Raw genomic sequence first — 14,579 nt, forward strand, 5'->3', positions numbered from 1 at the left:
GCAACACTGTGGGCTGAGCTTTCCGATTTTATTTGGCAAAATGTCAACTTGGGCAGGAAAAAACAGGAGGTAGCCCGCCAAACTGCCCAGTTGGCTGTTCCCGCCACATCTTTGGAAACTTAGTTTAAAAAAAAAGCAGGAGGCAGGCGGGTCCCACAATGTCACGCTGGGACCACCCCTGCGCACTCCCCCCCCCCCCCCCTCCTTCATCACGGTGAAGAGTGCCAGAGAGAAAAAGGCTGAACAGGATTGAGAGTCTGATAGAGCAAGAGTGAGAGAGAGGAGCAGCAAAAGTGGCAGATGTGGTGTTGGGTGCTCTGGTGCACAGATGAGCCAACACAGTTGTATGTGGTACAACTCTATTTTATTTTAACTCTTATAATACAGTTCGTTCTGGATACTCTGCACGTGCTGTCTCCCTGAGTGTGTTTGGTGGCAGATGTGTCCTGGTCCTCCTCTGCAGCTAATACTGACCACCGGGGGTCGTGTCTGTGCTTTTATATCTTTCTGTCATTGGTTATGGTGTTGTGTGTTCTGATTTGTCTGTTGGTGTGTCTATCATGATGTGTGTGTTTGAATATCATGACATCCCCCCTTTTTACAAAGATATGTGCCTACGTGGTTATAAATATAATTGTGTCGTGAGTGCATCTAAGAGTGTGTGTGTGTGTTGTGTACAGCGTGTGTATATGACGTAACTATTTACATGGGGCGATGTCGGGTGCGTCACACTAACAAGGTTGTACCATAACAAAACTTGGATGCGAGAGAAAAAAAAAACTTGAACATTGGTCCGGTCAGACGATATCTGGAACAATAAACAACAACAGGTTATAATACAGAAGTGTTTGACTTTTTGAACGTATGAACAGCGTTATAAGTCCAGTCTAATGGGTGACCGCCTCAAGAATGGGCTGGTCTTCAAGCCGGTTCAGCTGTGGAGATTTGGGGTCACACTGGTTCACCTTGGACTGTTGGAGATGATGCTGTTGCCGAAGTCTCTACTTTACCATTTGTTGTACTTCGTGCAGTGCTTGGTTTTTTCATTCGTGCAAATATAACATTCAACATCTTTGTTAGTGGTGCCTTGGCTGTGGTTTGGTTCTGGTGGCGATGGAAGGGGCATGATCCGTGGCATCTCCACGAAGTCATCCTTGGGAACCAGTGGAGGATCCGGCGTGTGCGTACGGTTCAGTTGCGAGCGTGGAAGGCGGCGCAAAGCTCGCTGATTGCGCCAACGCACCAATCCATCCGCCCTGCATGTCAGGAACAAGGTGGAGTCTTTTTTCTTTTTATGTTTGTGGTGGACGGCATCTTGTAGCCGATGGGTCGTTGCCATCGAAGTAGCACCATCACTAATATCATGCAAGGCGATGACTGTGCCAGATGTGGAAGTTGGCCGAGACCGTGCACGCTGGTTCCGGCCACCTACTGTGCCGGAAGGGCGACTCTGCAGAGAAACGTCGAAGCATGTCGCCTTGGAGAGAGAATTGTTGCTCGCATCAACGTCTGGCGATGGCGCGAATTGGTGTGTCCATCTTGGACCGCCGGTGCTGGTTGCCACTGCCGACCCAGTGGGACTGCCACGCGATCCATTCCCTGTCGCCGTGGCATCCGCCGTCACCCTGAGCGTGCCATCACCGAGGCCGCGACACCGCCCGTCCGGAGCAAGGTCTGGCGTGCGCAAATCAGAGTCGGCGCTTGGCTGCTCCTCATCTGGAGTCCGGTCTGCCTTCCGTCGATGCCCCCCGTCCGGAGTCCCAACAGGTTCACTGGAGGCAGCCGAGATTCCCTGAAGCTGCACTTCTGGAGTCGGAACATGCAGGAATGCACCAACCAGTGGAGAGGCTCGAGCCATCGAGGGTGGAAGCGGTGCGCCGCCACCGCAGTCGTCAGTGGTCCCACCGTGATCGTCGAGTGCCTCGGTACGCACTAGGCGAGGTCTGTCACCTTGCACCTTTTGCATGGGAAGTGGGATGCTGTCGTCACTCGTCTCACATCCCGTGGATAGATCCTCATTAGCAGCTTGCTGTTCACTAGGGTTGGATAAATTGTCAGAGTTTTCATCTGGTGGTGCACACCATGTCGGTGGACTGTCATTGTCTTGCCGTTGTCCTTCATTTGGGCTTTTCTTCTTTGGAATTTTAAATCTTCCCCCAGACATTGCAGAACCTTGTTTATTACCCCCATATTCTCCCATATGTATGGTCTCTAATATAGGATCCAATGTTTCTATCGACATTGTACTATTTTCCAAAGAACATTCCGTTTCACTTTTCTTCTCAGGTACCTCATATGTATCTTTGTCTAATGTACATGCCTTCATGGTCTCTGGGTCTGATTTTGCTGGGACTGGCATGGTCACAGTCTCTCTTTTACTGTTCTCAATTGCCCACATTATACTCCCCATACATAACTGCTTAATCACTGGGGTTAGTGTGGTACAATGGATAATCGGGTCGACCTAATCTGCATCTTCACCATTAGTGGAAAGCACACTTGGTTCACGTGAAACTTCTGTGGGTTTTAAATTCGTTATCTGGCTACTCGATGTCGATGTCCTCAGGATTCTTGCTCCAATGTTCTGCTCATTTATCAGTGGAGTGTGTATAGGTTCAATGCAATTAATGTTCCCCTCAAGGTTTGAAGAGTCATTACTGACTAACTGCTGGTCTCCGAAGTTGGGATAATGCGGCGTTGTGTTGAAGGGAGACATTTGTCCCTGCTGTAGACATGATTCAGGTTGTGTTATTTCCATTACCTGAGGATCAATGTCTTGTCCATTTTCTCGATCCGTACTAAAACACTGGCAATTCTCAGTCTGCTCCTTGCAAGTTAAACATTCAATTAATTTCTTTAGCAAATCCTCAGCATCCTTCTGTGGCCGTGCAGCATTATTAATCTCTGTTCGGCTATAATGATCCTGAAGGTCAGCGCATAAACCTTTTTTCTTCGGGCTTGGACGAGGCGATTCCTTTGGCTTGTCTTCAGTTGGGCTTGAACAGTCTTCAGCGCTGTGCCCTTCATTGTAGCATGAGAGACCGTCATGGTCATGTTGCTGTGTAGTGGAGCATGGTAGGCTGTTATAGCCTTCTTGCTGTTCACGTGAGCATGGCAGACTTGCATCATCTGCCGCTGGTTGGTCAGGAGAGGTTGCTAGACCCTCATGGTCTTGTTCCTGCAAGGACTGCACATTAGAGTCTTGCGTTGCTTCTATCGTGGAGGCTGTCCACGAGCTCCCTGTGGAGGCTTGTGACTCTGGAGTCACTTCTTGTTCATGCAAGGACTGCGCTCTGGAGTCTTGCGTTGCTTCTATCGTGGAGGCTGTCCACGAGCTCTCTGTGGAGGCTTGTGACACTGGAGTCACTTCTTGTTCGTGCAAGGACTGCGCTCTGGAGTCTTGCGTTGCTTCTATCGTGGAGGCTGTCCACGAGCTCTCTGTGGAGGCTTGTGACACTGGAGTCACTTCTTGTCCGTGCAAGGACTGCGCTCTGGAGTCTTGCATTTCTGCAATTGTGGAGTCTGTCCACGAGCTTGCTGTGGAAGCTTGTGACACTGGAGTCACTTCTGGTTCATGCGAGGACTGCACTCTGGAGTCTTGCATGTCTTCTTTCATAGAGTCGGGAACGTTGAGCGGGACGTGGACCACGCTCTGTGTGGCAGCAGGGCGCTCTCCGTGTGCTTGCACCGCTCCCTGTCTGTTAATGTCAGGCTGCAGCATCATCCGGTACTGATAAGTTGGAACGTCATATCTGCTGGATTGAAGATCCTCAAATCCGAAAAATGAATCCGCATCTGCGTCGGATTCAATGTGGGGGCCGCCAATGTGCAACATGAAAGGTTCATCCGAGTCATAGTCATATAGGACCACGGAGCTATCATTGGGCTCGCGAGGTCCGGAAACACTGTAAAGATCGTCATCGAAGTATTCGAGGTCGGAATCATCGGCTTGTGCGTAGGTAACTGCTTGTCGGAGGGTTCTTCGGAGGTCAAATTCATCTCCTGGGTCAATTTGCGGCACTGTGCTGTCATTCCAGGTGAGGGAAGGTTGTTTTACAGCTTTAACAGATTTTTGTTTTTTTGATTTGGGACGTTTCCCTTTTAAATTGGATTTGGGACGTTTCCCCTTTAAATTGGTGCAGTCTGGGGCCTCTGACATCCTGACGCTCGGTATGTAGCACGTAGGAAGCGACTGCGCATGCTCAAATCGCTGTTCCTTTACCGATGGCCATTTTCTTGACTGCGCATGCGCAGCATCTCGCGCATGCGCAAATGAAACTTCCGGTTCTGCGCACTGCTCGCGCAACTGTGCTAGCGTGATACCTTTAGCAAAATGGCCGCCGACCTCGACCCAGCCCTCTCTCAGGCCCGGGATTTCGGCCTCTGGGAATTCGGGCTCCGGGATCCCATCCACGAGGTGAGTACTGCAGCTTTTCTTACCTTTACTTGCCGATTGGATTGTGTTTTCTTCACAGTACTTGGAGAATTTGTCCAGGACTGCCTGGTAATCGTACCTTTGCTGCCTCCTGAAGAACCTGAACCTTGTGAATATTTCTCTTGCCCTTGCACCGGCGATGGTGAGGAGAAATTCAATTTTTTCGCTATCATCCAGGTCTTGGAGTTCAGCTGCCACCAGGAACAATCCGAACCATTGCCGGAATCGCCGCCAGTTTTCGCGGAGGTCGCCGTGGCACTGGAGCGGCTGCGGAACCGGGAGCTCTATCATTTTGCCTGGGCACTGCTGGTTGTCTCTGTACACTGAGGTATGCCGGCAGGTATCGATCCACTCCTGTACCATGTGGTGTTGGGTGCTCTGGTGCACAGATGAGCCAACACAGTTGTATGTGGTACAACTCTATTTTATTTTAACTCTTATAATACAGTTCGTTCTGGATACTCTGCACGTGCTGTCTCCCTGAGTGTGTTTGGTGGCAGATGTGTCCTGGTCCTCCTCTGCAGCTAATACTGACCACCGGGGGTCGTGTCTGTGCTTTTATATCTTTCTGTCATTGGTTGTGGTGTTGTGTGTTCTGATTTGTCTGTTGGTGTGTCTATCATGATGTGTGTGTTTGAATATCATGACAGCAGAGTGAGGGAGAAAGACTGAGACAAAGAAGAGGGATCGCGAGAAAGGAGCACAGACATGGTGGCAGGGAGAGGAAAATGGCGAAGAAGACCATGGTGAAGAAGGAGAGCAAAAGTGGCAGAGATAGATAGAGAGAATGTGAAAGGTAGAGCCAGAATTCCAGCCCGTTACAAAGTGACCTCAGGAGATGGAAACTCTAAGCTCCCCCCATTACTCCATGGGCGGAAGATGGACATCCTCTGCTAGCGAGGAAATGAGTTAAGCTTTGTTCCACAGGAAAACTAGCTTATTTTATGAAAATAAACCAGTGAATATGCCCATGAAGACTCACTGTTTCCCACATGCTTTCTTTTGTAAGAGGAGAGCAGTTCAAGAGCAGGCTGTCATTTTGTTTGCAATTTCTAAAACCCGTTTGACCTATTCAGCCTGAAATAGGTGAGAGCTCTGTGATAGTGTTCAGGTCATTTTAAACTGGTGCAATGAACTAGGTTAATTCTACTCAGTGCATTTTATGCAAACAAACTCCCATTCATCAGGTGGGGGTCAGTTTTACACTTTAGCCACCCCAGCGCACAGCCCGATCTGTGGGGCAGCACACCTGGGGAATTAAACTAGGGAGGGAAAAAAATTGTCGCCCGCCTACCTGCTGTCCACGTGTTTTCAGTTCTCTTCTAGATTATTAAATCCTAAAATCTACTCCGGATGTCTCCCTGGTGGAACTTGTAGAGTCGTTAGCAACTTGATCGAGAGGTGATAGGGAAAGAACTTTCATTTCAAAGAATCATTGAATTATACCAGAAGCAAGGTTGCCATGTCAGGGTTTAATGTATGAAAGGGCCATTCGTCCCACCGTATTAAATGGTTAGCCAATAACTTTAGAAATTCTTTTGGAAAATTGAGCATTATGGAAACAGGTCCCCACTTATCAAGAAAGTTCCTCCAGGAATTAGCTGGGCTGACAAACACAGGATAGTGTCGGCCTCTTATCTCCACCATAGACCTGTCTCTGGCACAAGCTCTCAAACAAGACATTCATAAAGCTTTACAAAGTGAGACCTCATGACCCATATGTTAGCTAACTGTCTGAGTAAAGTTTGAAGAGGATGCCTTAGCTAGCGACAAGCCACGAGGCAATTTAAGAAATGTATTCATGCTTGGGATGTGGGCTTCGCTGGCTAGTCCAACATTTATTGCCCATCCGTAATTGCCCTTGAGAAGGTGCTGCCTTCTTCAACTGCTGCAGTCCTCGTGGGGTCAGTACATCCACTGTGCTGTTAGGGCGGGAGTTCCAGGATTTTGACCAGAGACGTTGAACAAACAGTGATTTATTTCCAAGTCAGGATGGTTGGGGTTAGGATTAGTGCCCATTGCTGAGGCAATGGTCAGAGGAGAGTCTGAAATCATTAATGATATTCTCCTCACCTAATCCCCCTTATCATAATCCACATCCTTAACCATCCTTAACCAATGCTCTCTTCTCTTTTATGTATGCATTTTCTTACTTTCCCTGACCCCCTGCGTTCACCGCCCCCCGCCCCCCCCCACCCCCCCCCCCCCCCCCCACTGCTTGACTCCCCTGTGCCTATTTCTTTTACAATGATGGTAATGCCATTGAATGTCAAGAGGCAATGGTTAGACTCTCTCTTGTAAGGATCCTCCTGTTTAAACCTTGTTCTCCCTGCATATTCCCGTTATTTTCTGTTGTTTTGGTTTTTATAATTTTTGTACTTGGACAAAATTTCACCCCATGCCTTTAAGATGGACTTCACCTTAATTTAGAAAAAGGCACCCGGCCCGATCTGCTAGCATCGATGCTGACTTAACTTGATGGACTTGGCTGTCGGCCAATGATCTGTTTACTTTCTGGGCACTCAGCTGGTCATCTACACTGATTGGTAGTGATTTTTCTAGACTATTCCTTTTCTCTGTGAGACTGTTTCTTGTTAGTTTTGGTTTGAATTCAGAGCTGAAGAAAGCTCTTTGGAGTTTTCTCTCTCCCGCCAAAGGGTGGAACTCTCTCAAACACCTCAGCTGGGGATCACTCCAGGTAAACGGAGCAGCTCGCTTTTTCGCTCGATCCAGCCTGTGAGTGTCTCATTTTGATCAAGTAGCTGGAGGGAAAAAGCCCTGATCTCTCTCTTACCTGATGGGCTCTGTCTAAAGGTTCAAAGTAAAGACCTTTCTCTCTCTGAATTGGATTGCAAGAGTTTCAGTCCAGCAACAGCTGCACACAGGACCAGTTGTTTAAACAACCTTCTTTAAAATCTCGTGAGTGGAACTCTGTTTTCTCTCAGTAAAGATAGGGAACATTCAGGTGGAATTGGAGAAAAATACAAAATTAAACAGACCTGAGGCGGATCTTCTGAGTGAAGGCCCAGGTTAATAAAAATGAAAGTGACTCTCCCCAGAGGGAATCCCATAGCCTGGGGATCCGGACTGAATGTTCCAGCCAGATGATCCTCGTTAGCCATTCAACCAGGGGTTTCAATCACTGTTTCCTGGAAGGACAGTCAGCTGAGAAAAGATCTTCAAAATCCGAAGCAAGGGTTCTCATCTTCCATCACACATTAATTCACTTCATTTCCCCTCCCCCTACTCCCTCTGCAATTGTATATCTTGTGTGTGTTTGGGTAGAGGATGGGATGGTAAAGGGCGGAGGTGAGTAATAGATTAGCTGGCCGTTATTCTAGTTTAATCATTTTGCATGTCTTATCTCTATTGTTGTTATAAATAAACAGTTGTCGTGGTTCATTGACAAATCTGGTGCCTGTATGTCATTGGAGCAGTCAAGGGCCAAAGATCTCAGAAACCTAACACAAATGATTGGTTAATTCACTTGTGTTGGGGCTCCGGGGCCTTTGGGGCTGGAATTGACTGTGCACTAGCCCAGGGTGTCGTAACACAAATTGAAGGTTCATCCAGGATTTGAAATGTTAGACGGTGAATTTGGGTTGTAGTATAAATTGAAAAGAGGCAGCAGGTTTGTAGTGACACAAGATGGCTCTGAAAGCTGCTAAGCATTTCCCACAGGTAGAAGACTTAACTCTGGTTTATTTGGAGGGGCTTCGCAAAGACCCGCTAGTTGAATTGGCAGGGAAATTAAAACAGGTTATACCAGCTGGAGCTAAGAAGGAAGATGCACTTGAAAAAATTGCTAAACATTTAAATTTGATGGAGGTGCTAGGAGCACAGGGAATCCGACCAGTTAGTGTAGCTTCAGGGATGTCTTTTGTTGGAGAAATTGAGTTGGAGAGTGATTGGTTGCAGTTAAAGCATGAAAGGGAATTAAAACGAATAGAAATAGAAATGACAGGGCCTATCGGAGATGTACATGGTAACTTGTGGGTTGACTCAGAAGACGTGGACAATGTTCTTAAAGAGTACTTTGTCTCTGTCTTCACTAAGGAGAAGGATGGTACAGACATTCTAGTTAAAGAGGAAGAGTATGAAATATTAGACAAAATAAGTGTAATGAGATAGGAAATACTGGAGGGACGGACATCCTTGAAGGTTGATAAATCCCCAGAGCCAGATGGATTGTATCCCAGGCTGTTAAAGGAAGCCAGGGTGCAAATAATGGATGCTCTGAGGATCATTTTCCAATCCTTACTAGATACAGATGAGGTCCTAGATGGCTGGAGGTCTATGAACATTGTACCATTATTTTAAAGGTTGCGAAGGATAGGCCAGAAAACTATAGGCCAGTCAATTTGACTTCAGTGGTGGCCAAATTATTAGAAACAATTCTGAGAGGAAGGTAAACTGTCACTTTGAAACACACAGATTGATCAGGGACAGTCAGCATCATTTTGTTAAGGAATATTCATGTCTTACAAAGGTAATAGAATTTTTTGAGGAAGTAACAAGGAGCATTGATGAGGGTAGTGCAGTGGATGTTGTCTGCATGGATTTCAGTGAGGCATTTGACAAGGTCCCACATGGCAGGCTGGCAGAAAGGTGAGATCTCATGGGATACAGGGTAAGGTCACAGGCTAGATCCAAAATTGGAATCAGTCATTGGGTATTTCTCATCTATGGAAAACTATTTCCTGTGGAGTTGGAGAGAACTCAGGGCCCTTCTTGTTTGTTGTAAATATTAATCATTTAGACTTAAGTGTGGGAGACAGTGGGCGGGATTCTCCCGTACCTGGCAGGACGGGGGGGTCCCGGCGGGACGGAGTGGCGGGAACCACTCCGGCGTCGGGCCACCCTAAAGGTGCGGAATCCTCCGCACCTTCAGGGGCAAGGTCCCCCCCCGGAGTGGTTGGCGCCCCGCCGGCTGGTGTGGAAGGCCTTTGGCGCCGCGCCAGCCGGGGCCGAAGGGACTCCGCCAGCCAGCGTGGGTCCGTGCATGCGCAGGAGCATCAGCGGCTGCTGACGTCATCCCCGCGCATGCGCAGGTGGGGGTTCACCTACGCGTTGGCCATCGCGGAGGCTTACACGGCTGGCGCGTAGCAATAGAGTGCCCCCCACGGCACAGGCCCACCAGCGGATCGGTGGGCCCCGATCACGGGCCAGGCCACCATGGGGGCACCCCCTGGGGCCAGATCGCCCTGTGACCCCCCCGAGGACCCCGGAGCCCACCCGCGCCACCAGGTCCCGTCGGTAAGGGACCAACTCCAAATTACACCGGTGGGACCTGCATAGAACGGGCGGGACTTCGGCCCATCGCCAATCGCCGGGGGGAGCCCGCCGACCGGCGCGGCACGATTCCCGTCCCCGCAAAATCGCCGGAGAATTCGGCAGCCGGCGGGGGCGGGATTCACGCCGCACCCCCCGGCGATGCTCTGACCCGGCGGGGGGTCGGAGAATCCCGCCCCAGATTGGGAAATTTGCAGATACATAGACATAGACAGAACATACAGTGCAGAAGGAGGCCATTCGGCCCATCGAGTCTGCACCGACCCACTTAGGCCCTCACGTCCACCCTATCCCCATAACCCAATAACCCCTCCGAACCTCATTGGACACTAAGGGCAATTTCGCTTGGCCAGTCCACTTAACCTGCACGTCTTTAGACTGTGGGAGAAAACCGGAGCACCCGGAGGAAACCCACGCACACACGGGGAGAACATGCAGACTCCGCACAGACAGTGATCCAGCGGGGAATCGAACCTGGAGGATAGCTTTCGATTCCAGAATTATATCGATGGTTTGATTGGGTGGGAAAATGGCAAATGGAATGGAATCTGGAAAAACGTGAGATAATGCATTTGGGAAGGGCAAACAAAGCAAGTGAATACTCAATAAATGGGAAGATATTGAGAGGGGTTGAGGAAGTGAGAGACCTTGAAGTGCGCGTCCACAGGTCTTTGAAGATGGCAGGACAAGCGGGCTAGGTGGTCAAGAAAGCATCTGGAATGTTTTTCCTTTATAAGGTGAGATATTGAATACAGGGGTGTAATGATGGAACAGTATAAAACTCTGGTTAGGCCACAGGTCAGGTTTTGTGTATAGCTCAGGTCACCACATTACAGGAAGGGCATGGTTGCTATGGAGAGAGAGCAGAGGAGATTCACAAGAATGTTGCCAGGGCTTGAAAATTGCAGCACTGAGGAGAGATTGGAGAGGCTAGGGTTGTTCTCCTTAGAACAGAGGAGGCTAAGAGGTGACCTTATTGAGGTGTACAAAATTATGAGGGGCCTGGATAAGGTCGACAAGAAAGACTTGTTTCCCGCTACCAGACTTAAGGTGATTGGTGGAAGGATTGGAGGAGACATGAGGGCAAACCTTTTCAACCAGGGGGGGTGTCTGGAATTCGCTACCAGAGTTGGTGGTTGTTGGCCGAAACACTCAACTCATTTAAAAAGGTACCTGGATCTGCATCTGAAGTGCATCTGTAGCCTGCAAGGCTACGGATCAGGTGCTGGGAAGTGGGATTAAAATGAGCGGCGAGTTTCCTTTTTCTCTTTCTTTCCTGCACAGACAGGGTGTGCTGAATGGCCTCTTTCTGCACTTTTGCCGGGTGTCCAGGGACCACAGTTTGCACCAACACTGTTTCAACTTTCAATTATTATTTAGATTCCCAAACCCAAGGGAAATTGAACAAATTTGCCGACGTTATCAAACCAGAGACCGCAGAGGAATTGAAGGAGGCAGCTCAAAATCTACAAAAGGAATGGGACAGAAGAAGAACAGATAACACTGAACGCAGGCCGTATTTCACATAAGAATGTAGAAATGTGTGATGTGTGTAAATTTATGCAGCAACTGTGTACAAAGCAGACTAGTTCAGATGGCTAGTGGAGTTATGTATAGTTACCGTAGTTAGATCTTGTTAACCTTATCACTGGTATCAAAGTTAAAGTAAAGAACTCATGCACCTATTGTTATAGTTACTCAATAAACTTTTTGTTACTACTGGACGAGTTCGAGTCTTCTTCATCGAGATTCCGAAGACCTCATCACTAACCAAGGTTTGAGTAGCACATGTTACCTACCACACAGGTAACAAAACATGGTACCAGGCGTGTGGCTTTAACAGAACTAGTTTGGTTAGGTTAGACAAAAAGAGAAGAAAATTCAGACTGGACATTCAACTGTGGAAGACTTTATAGAACATAGAACATAGAACATAGAATGATACAGCGCAGTACAGGCCCTTCGGCCCGCGATGTTGCACCGAAACAAAAGCCATCTAACCTACACTATGCCATTATCATCCATATGTTTATCCAATAAACTTTTAAATGCCCTCAATGTTGGCGAGTTCACTACTGTAGCAGGTAGGGCATTCCACGGCCTCACTACTCTTTGCATAAAGAACCTACCTCTGACCTCTGTCCTATATCTATTACCCCTCAGTTTAAAGCTATGTCCCCTCATGCCAGCCATTTCCATCCGCGGGAGAAGGCTCTCACTGTCCACCCTATCCAACCCCCTGATCATTTTGTATGCCTCTATTAGGTCTCCTCTTAACCTTCTTCTCTCCAACGAAAACAACCTCAAGTCCATCAGCCTTTCCTCATAAGATTTTCCCTCCATACCAGGCAACATCCTGGTAAATCTCCTCTGCACCCGCTCCAAAGCCTCCACGTCCTTCCTATAATGCGGTGACCAGAACTGTACGCAATACTCCAAATGTGGCCGTACCAGAGTTCTGTACAGCTGCAACATGACCTCCTGACTCCGGAACTCAATCCCTCTACCAATAAAGGCCAACACTCCATAGGCCTTCTTCACAACCCTATCAACCTGGGTGGCAACTTTCAGGGATCTATGTACATGGACACCTAGATCCCTCTGCTCATCCACACTTCCAAGAACTTTACCATTAGCCAAATATTCTGCATTCCTATTATTCCTTCCAAAGTGAATCACCTCACACTTCTCTACATTAAACTCCATTTGCCACCTCTCAGCCCAGCTCTGCAGCTTATCTATATCCCTCTGTAACCTGCTACATCCTTCCACACTATCGACAACACCACCGACTTTAGTATCGTTTGCAAATTTACTCACCCACCCTTCTGCACCTTCCTCTAGGTCATTGATAAAAATGACAAACAGCAACGGCCCCAGAACAGATCCTTGTGGTACTCCACTTGTAACTGAACTCCATTCTGAACATTTCCCATCAACCACCACCCTCTGTCTTCTTTCAGCTAGCCAATTTCTGATCCACATCTCTAAATCACCCTCAATCCCAAGCCTCCGTATTTTCTGCAATAGCCTACCGTGGGGAACCTTATCAAACGCTTTGCTGAAATCCATATACACCACATCAACTGCTCTACCCTTGTCTACCTGTTCAGTCACCTTCTCAAAGAACTCGATAAGGTTTGTGAGGCATGACCTACCCTTCACAAAGCCATGCTGACTATCCCTGATCATATTATTCCTATCGAGATGATTATAAATCTTGTCTCTTATAATCCCCTCCAAGACTTTACCCACTACAGACGTGAGGCTCACCGGTCTATAGTTGCCGGGGTTGTCTCTGCTCCCCTTTTTGAACAAAGGGACCACATTTGCTGTCCTCCAGTCCTCTGGCACTATTCCTATAGCCAATGAGGACATAAAAATCAAAGCCAAAGGTCCAGCAATCTCTTCCCTGGCCTCCCAGAGAATCCTAGGATAAATCCCATCAGGACCCGGGGACTTATCTATTTTCAGCCTGTCCAGAATTGCCAACACCTCTTCCCTACGTACCTCAATGCCATCTATTCTATTAGCCTGGGTCTCAGCATTCTCCTCCACAACATTATCTTTTTCCTGAGTGAATACTGACGAAAAATATTCATTTAGTATCTCGTCTATCTCTTCAGACTCCACACACAACTTCCCATCCCTGTCCTTGACTGGTCCTACTCTTTCCCTAGTCATTCGCTTATTCCTGACATACCTATAGAAAGCTTTTGGGTTTTCCTTGATCCTACCTGCCAAATACTTCTCATGTCCCCTCCTTGCTCGTCTTAGCTCTCTCTTTAGATCCTTCCTCGCTACCTTGTAACTATCCATCGCCCCAACTGAAACTTCACACCTCATCTTCACATTGGCCTCCTTCTTCCTCTTAACAAGAGATTCCACTTCTTTGGTAAACCACGGTTCCCTCGCTCGACGCCTTCCTCCCTGCCTGACCGGTACATACTTATCAAGAACACACAGTAGCTGATCCTTGAACAATCTCCACTTATCCAGTGTGCCCAACACTTGCAGCCTCCTTCTCCACCTTATCCCCCCCAAGTCACGTCCAATGGCATCATAATTGCCCTTCCCCCAGCTATAACTCTTGCCCTGCGGTGTATACTTATCCCTTTCCATCATTAACGTAAACGTCACTGAATTGTGGTCACTGTCCCCAAAGTGCTCTCCTACCTCCAAATCCAATGCCTGGCCTGGTTCATTAGCCAAAACCAAATCCAACGTGGCCTCGCCTCTTGTTGGCCTGTCAACATATTGTGTCAGGAAACCCTCCTGCACACACTGTATAAAAAACGACCCATCTAATGCACTTGAACTATATCTTTTCCAGTCAATATTTGGAAAGTTAAAGTCTCCCATAATAACTACCCTGTTACTTTCGCTCTTATCCAGGATCATCCTCGCCATCCTTTCCTCTACATCCCTAGAACTATTTGGAGGCCTATAGAAGACTCCCAACAGTGTGACCTCTCCTTTCACGTTTCTAAGCTCAGCTCATACTACCTCGGAAGGTGAGTCCCCATCTAGCATCCTCTCCGCCACCGTAATACTGCTCTTGACTAGCAGCGCCACACCTGCCCCTCTTTTGCCTCCTTCTCTGAGCTTACTAAAACATCTAAACCCCGGAACCTGCAACATCCATTCCTGTTCCTGCTCTATCCATGTCTCCGAAATGGCCACAACATCGAAGTCCCAGGTACCAACCCATGCTGCCAGTTCCCCTACCTTATTTCGTATACTCCTGGCATTGAAGTAGACACACTTCAAACCACCTACCTGAACACTGGCCCCCTCCTGCGACGTCAAATCTGTGCTCCTGACCTCTATACTCTCATTCTCCTTACCCTAA

This window comes from Scyliorhinus torazame, chromosome 7 (assembly GCF_047496885.1).
Source record: "Scyliorhinus torazame isolate Kashiwa2021f chromosome 7, sScyTor2.1, whole genome shotgun sequence".
NCBI classification, from domain to species: Eukaryota; Metazoa; Chordata; class Chondrichthyes; order Carcharhiniformes; family Scyliorhinidae; genus Scyliorhinus; species Scyliorhinus torazame.